Genomic DNA, 7,500 nt, shown 5'->3' on the forward strand with positions numbered 1-7,500 from the left:
ATTCCAGCAGAAAATGATGAGTAATAAGATGGCGATAAAGAGGCTCATAACTTCTCAAACGGCTTAGCAAACTCGACACGATTGAGCTATCCAGGGATCAATGAGACTCTCTCATGAGCTCTGATATATCATTTTCTTTCATCTGCAAGTGATGAAGGCTTTGGACCAAGATCAAAGTGGAAGGAATGACTATGTGTGAGGTATTTCTTTTTCCTTTTCTCAGGAGTGAAATCGTTCGGTTACTGATCTTGATTGATCGATTAATTATTATTTTTAATAGTATGCTTAAATGTGATCATCTCGTGTACCAGTTGAATGGTTTTTCAGTTTGCTGAATGAAGCCCTACTAATGAAAATGATATTTAGAATAGAATATTTGGTCGTTCCAAAATCCTATTAAACACCTTCTACGAAATGGTTGGGTTGGGGGGAGCGGGGTGGCGGGGGCAGGGGGGAATGTGAGTAGAAATGCTCTACAGAAATAATTGAAGGTTATTTTCGCTGTGTTCTAAGAGCGAAATCTCCTTTACACAACACCAAAATTCGAGCATACACTGATAAGGAAATATCTTTTAATGCGTTACTGACTTGTCCTAGCAAATAAAAATATATAAACATAATTGGAACAGGAATTTTGTGAAACAGCATCGCATAGGCGGAGGGACTACTTGTAATAGAGTATTCACGACGGGAAAACTGATAAACAGAAGCGTTTCCATGGAAACCACAGCAAATGAAAACCTATGTTGAGGTTAACTAAACCTGTTTGATATAAATCTGTATAATAGGAAACATACTATTTCGTCTTACCGATAAAGATCTGTCCAAAATATCTCTTATAAAATCACCAAATTTAAGAGAAAAAGAATATTATTAGATCTTTAACTCCACCAATATGGTTACACTCCAAACTCCATCGCCTGCAGGAACATATCGAAAATAAAATATCTAGCAACTACTTCGAATGAGAGTGCCGTTATTAAAAGCTAATAATGAAGATACGTAGGATCTTGACTATTTCGCGGTATCTTACTAAATACGCTTATTCATTTATTTTTTTCATGAAAAGGAGAAAGGAAAAATATTTTACTTAAAAGAATACTGGAATCTTTTAGGCCTGTGGTAAATAACAACAATGGGTTTGGCTCCAGTAAACACAAGCTTGTAGCCAATCATAGTGTCTTTTGATGATGTCATCTGTGGCCAATAGGGGTGCAGACACTTTCCCGCCAAGAATGCTCTATTTCGAGAGATCCTCCTACTTACGCGTTGCTGTTTGCTAAAATCTCAGATGTTTGAAATTTCTGCCACAATTTCACTGACCTACTTTTTTCGTCTTTTATGTCATTTACTGATTCAATGTGCATAATATGTACCTTTTAACCAATTTTGTGATAGAAATATACCTTAGTGAAATTTGTCTTCTTAATTTTCTTTGTATTGCTAAGTACTAGCGTTTTAGAATAATGTAGTAGTTAGTACCCAGTAATCATATTTCTGGGAGACTAACGAGCTATTCGAACTGTATAATATGTTGCAATATATATATATATTATATATATATATATACTATTATATATATATATAAATAATAGTATATATATATATATATATATATATATATATATATATATACTACACACACACACACCCCACACCACCCACATATATATATATATATATATATATATATATATATATATATATATATATATATGTGGGTGTGTGTGTGTGTGTGTGTGTGTGGTGTGTGTATAAAATCCAATAAAGCATCTCAGGGGGATTTAAGTAAATAAAATCTACAATAGTAAACTGATAAAATATTTAAATACACCTAAATAATATCTATTAACGTACCCAATAACTGGGCATTGCAGCTGCAAGTAAAAAAAAATATATATTGAATCTTGCTTTTAAGGCAGAATTTCAGCCATTTAAACTTTCTGGAAACAGCAACGCATAAGCAGAGAAACTACTTGAAATAGACCTGTCTTGGCGGGAAAACTGATAAACAAAAGCGTTTCCATGGCAATCACATAAAATAAAAACCTATGTTGAGGTTAACTAACCGGCTTATTATAAATCTGTATTAAAGCGGAAAATATACCATTTTGTGTGACTAGTAATAACAATCTATCCAAAATATCCCTTTAAACTAATACGATATTTAAGAAAAATAGTATATGATTATGTCCTTTACTACAGCGATATGATAATACTGGAAACTCCATCATCTGCAGAAACGCGTCGAAATAGAATGCTTGGCAACTGTTTCGAATCAAAATCCAGATATTAAAAGCTTGAAATGAAGGTACTTATAAGTTTGAGCAATTCCCAATATCCAAGATACGTTTATCGAGTTATTCATTGCATGGAAACGAGAACAAGAAAAATATTTGCAATAAAATAAAATCACTGGATCTATTTTGAAATGTGGTACCTGACAATGATCGGCCAATTACAGCTTACGTTGATGATGTCATCAGGGACCAATAAGGGTACAGAGACTTTCCCGCCAAGAATGCTCTATTCCGAGGGATCCTGCTCCTTATGCGTTGCTGTTACCCAAAATTTTAGATGCCTGGAAATTCTGCCTGCCTTAAATTTCACGGGGACAAATTTGTGCTTTATATTTTCATACCCTCATTAACTGTGTCATATTGAACATATTTTCTGATAGACAAAAAAACTTTGGTGAGACTTCATTACAATAGAAAGGATTTTTCTCACCTGCCTAATCCATGTATTGTAAAATAAATTGCGTTTTCGTGACAAAGGAAAAAAAAAGGATTTTGAAGGATAATGCAAATACCCTGCAGTTTTATTTCAAAAATAGCATATTCAAGCCCAGTTAACAATGACAGAGAATTTATAATGCAATAATGTCGAGTCATACATTATATATATATAATATATATATATATATATATAATACTATATATATATATATAGTTATATATATATATAATATGTATATATATATATGTATATATATATATATATATATATATATAGATTATATATATATATATATATATATATAATATATATACCCACAATTCAAAATCCTTAAGCGGGCCTCTTCTGAAACAGCTGTCAATAACTGAAGGTTACTTAAGTTTAGTAAGCGAATTACAGAAGAATTGGCAACTATCCTTATAAAACACCAAATTCATATATAAATCGATAAGTATTTGAGTTAAGAAGATATAGCTCATATCATTCAATGTACCAATAACTAGACACCATGATCCATACAATCTTGCCTGAAATTTTGATCTTAAATGGAATAAAGTTATGAATTCTTTGAAATGATAACTGTTTTCATGGTAACCATAGTTATTGAAAATCTAGATTCTGATGTAACTAGCACTTCATTACAAGTTCGTGCAAAGGGATTTTAAAATTAATTTTGTATTTGTATTATCTAAAATAATGTTTGGTGATAATCCTTCTTAAAATATTACAATATATAAAGAAAATAAGAATAAAATTAGGGCTTTCACTCCAGCGATGTATCTATACTTTGCGCAGTTGTCTGCTTAAAATTAAATAAATGGATTTATTTTAAATGGGATAACTGAAAACAATGGGTTAGGGAGAACTAACACAAGCTAATAGCAGCGTAAGTTGGTGATGCCATCAGTGACCAATAACAGTTAAGAAAACTTCCACGCCACGAAGTCTATCTTTTTAGAGTTACTCATGCTTATGTGTTGCTGTTTGCAGATATGGCTGAAATTCCTCCTAATTTTTGTGTGCCTTATGATTGATTATTTAAGGAAACTAACTCACTGAACATACTTTACGTAGGAGATGTGCTTTAGTCAGGTTCTATGCGCAAAAAAAAGGAACTATCTCATTTGTAATTTTCCTTACAATTGAATTTTGCAGGAGAATGCATTACCCAGCAATTTATATGAGACTAATGAGGCATAAGAACTAATTATTTAAGTCCAATTAACAAACACAACAAGCATTTGCAATGTTCTAATGTCCATGAATCTTGCAATGAATTTTCCAGGTGTTTCATGGGATTTTAAGATCTCGTTTAACAAAACGCAATTGAAAGCAACATTCTCTCTCTCTCTCTCTCTCTCTCTCTCTCTCTCTCTCTGTCTAGTGAGAATTTTTGTCAGGGTTTTGTAACAAGCTCCCTAAATCTCCATCATCAATCGCCTCCGACGGCGTTTGACGTAAAAGGCCTAAGTGATATTCTACCCAAATTCCACTCATCTCCTCCCACTACTCTCATATTTCTCCTCCGGGCAGGCGAGGCAGTTTGGGTTGTCCAGTTCTTCTGGTGACCACTGGAGTTCGACTGACATCGTAACTCTCCCCCCGGGGGTGTTTAGCGGAAGACATAGCCAAACCATTTCCATCTGCCTTAGAATAATACTGAAAGAGAAAAATAAAGAATAATGTAATCATTCTTAAAGAGAGGTACATAAGAGACACTGAACATTGAACGAGTTGAATGGTTGTGAATTTGCAGTTCTTTCTGATAGAGCTTACTTGAAATAATTGTTACTGCCCATTATTATTATTAAGATGGAGTTTATTTTTGTGGTCGTTTTACGTAGACTGAAAAATAACGAATGATCAGAATCAATATAGGCATTGCATATAAACTTAGAATAAATATTCATTACGATTATTGGACAATGAGTGATCATTGTTAATATTCTACGAATTCTAGCCACCAATATATTACTTTTCATCATTTTTAGTGTCATGCATATTTACAGAAGAAATGCATTTTTATGTAAATATATTTAGAAAATACTAACAGTAAGTCTGAGACTAAGCCACACATGTAAATATTATGGTAACAACAAACACAAAAATGAACAGGTTAAGAAACACACACAAAAAACCTTCCCTCCATTAGAAAAAAAAAAAAACGACAACAAAGTCTGATGCTTGTAAATAAAGCGTTTATTCTCCCCATCGGAGGAGAATAAAAACCGAAGTGTGTATAGAGAGCTCTATTTGGCGAAGCTGTACCGTGGGAATCGGGGCTGAAATAAAAATTTGCCGCCTCTGGTGGGGAGAGAGAGAGAGAGAGAGAGAGGAGAGAGAGAGAGAGAGAGAGGTGGGGGATGGGAGGAAAGACCATTGCCCACGGATGAGAAGATTAAGCCAAAGAATAAATACTCGCTGTCAGCCATGGGGCAGACGAGTCGGGGAAAAGAGAATACATGCATGGGGAGCGGTTTACAAAAAAAGGAATATGTGACGAGTAGATAATGTTTCCTTTAATGCATACCTGTCAGTCTGTCTATCTATCTATCTATAAATAAATACACACACACATATACATACGTATATGTGTGTGTACGCGTGTGTGTGGTTGTATTTGTTAAAGAAGAAATATACCTTTTTAAGTTCAGGGCACCCGATTCTAGAAGTCTTGTTAATTAGGGATTTAAATTGTCGTACCTACTGGCAAGCTATTGATCTCTTTGCATGGACAATGGTCACATTTTGACAATCGACTGCAATCTGGCCATTTTCCATGCACAGTGATCAATTGCTTGCCTGTAGGATGTTTTTTTCTCAGTTGCAAGGGAGAAATCTTTTGACCCCCAAAAACACCTAAGGTAAGGCCACGTTTGGACGATTGATTGCCATCCGGCCACATTGCAGGGTATCAAACTAGGCCTTGGGTGTTTGGCATCTAAAGTTAATGGATTCGTAACGATTCCCTCACAGTGTGTCCGAATGTTTTAAATTTCAGTTTCCAATACGGGACCTGTCTGCCTGCCTGTTTCACACTCGTATGGTCTAATGAGTTCTGATTTCTGACAACACTTAATACCCCAGTTATGGCGGTTTTCTTCCGACCTTAAAGCTGATCACCATCTTCGACAGTTTCCCCAATTGAAACTTCTAATACTGGTGGAGCTATTGGTCTTTAGCTTGTTGGCAGGACTCACTATGCATTGACAAAGCAATGTTAAAAATATATTTATTACTTTGCTATTCATTGCATTTTATTTTGTTTTCATTTTCAAATAGGCCATTACCAATTGAGATAGTTTCAGTCGCTCTTAATTATTGAGTAGAATTGATTTTATCTAAATTTAGTTGGTTCTTATTTATTTCTAATTAACTTTGTTTCGGATTTAGTAAAACAATTCTTGGGATTTGTACCAAATGTAAACTTTGCTCACATTTTCTATACAACAGAGAATATAGTAACTATATCCCAGCTATTCTGTTAAAGTATTTCAAATTTAATTATTAAAAAAAATCATTGTAGTATTGACTTTCATTTCATGAGATCTTATGTTTATCACATTAACTGAATATACATTCAAGTTTCGACCTAACTATTCAGTTGCCAGTGGTTTACCATCAGATATCGACGATTTATTTGTTCTAATGTAAATCCCCAAAAGCAAAACCTCCAGAATCTTGCGTAACAATTCTTTGACGACGAGTAATACCATTCAAATGCAATGGTAAATCTAATAGGAGAGTTGAAACGACTCTTATTTTAAAACTTTATTTACAAGGGTAACATTATGTAAAAATAAATGTCTTTTTTAGTATATACATAGCAGATTTACATCGGGTGAGACTGGTGGAGACCGTACAGCGTACATTACGCATATGAAATTTACATCGAGGGATACAGTTTCCTTATACCTATGTAAACAGTGATCTATTAAATATCTGTCTTTTAAAACGCAAACCCTTCTTTTCCCCAAGAGAAATAATGTTTTTTTTTTTTTTCCGATGGAATGAAATCACAGGTGACTGAAGTTATAAAGGAAGGAGCGTTCGTTTCAAATTGATTTCAATTCCCGTTATATTGAACCCTATAGTCTAGATTTTTCCGAGTTATTGTTTTATATTTACGAACAGAAAAGATACGAATATATATAGAGAAGCCACAGACAATCTTCGTTTCATATTTAGCAGTTAGTCTATACATAGAATGTCTTCTGAACGTTTTAGGAACACCAAAAATTTCCTGGTAAATTTACATGTTCTAAAACACATATTATATTCACACGATTGTGTTAAAATACTTATTTCGTTGACTCATAACTGGGTTTTATAATAATATTCTCCTTGTCACATGTTGAAATTTGTCACTTGCAATGAATTTAATTTACCGAACGGCGAGAGATCATTTTTTTAATTCTTAAGGATTTATTTCCTTCACTTTGTGATTGTCATTCGCTCACTTTTTATTTTTTTAATGTCATGCCTTTCACCGCTTTCTAAGATCGATCTTTTTCTCTGACACTTACACGTAGTAACAAGATAAAAAGCTTCAAGTCATTTCCAAAAAGGGACAACTTTTCCATAGGAAGCTTCTAATAGACTTTTATACACCAACGAATTTACTGATACATAACAAAGAACATTTCAACACTGACTATTTTTGGCTCGTCCAGTTCAAGACCCCAGAAAAAAGGGAACTCTCTCTGGCTGAGGTTTGCAAGAAATGATCGTTTCAACAGAAATCTCATATCACCTTCAAAA

At 33.7% G+C, this 7,500-nt stretch overlaps 1 protein-coding gene across 1 annotated transcript in view; it reads right to left on the minus strand.

Moving 5' to 3' along the window:
* Positions 1-6,497: 6,497 nt before the first annotated feature.
* The window catches only part of LOC135211898 (alkaline phosphatase-like), a 55,174-nt gene continuing 54,171 nt past the window's right edge, over positions 6,498-7,500 (minus strand). Inside the window, exon 9 of the mRNA XM_064245130.1 lies at positions 6,498-7,500. This exon is cut by the window's right edge and continues 1,070 nt beyond it. The gene's annotated coding sequence lies outside the window, so the exon portion shown is untranslated.

This window comes from Macrobrachium nipponense, chromosome 40 (assembly GCF_015104395.2).
Source record: "Macrobrachium nipponense isolate FS-2020 chromosome 40, ASM1510439v2, whole genome shotgun sequence".
Lineage (NCBI taxonomy): Eukaryota > Metazoa > Arthropoda > Malacostraca > Decapoda > Palaemonidae > Macrobrachium > Macrobrachium nipponense.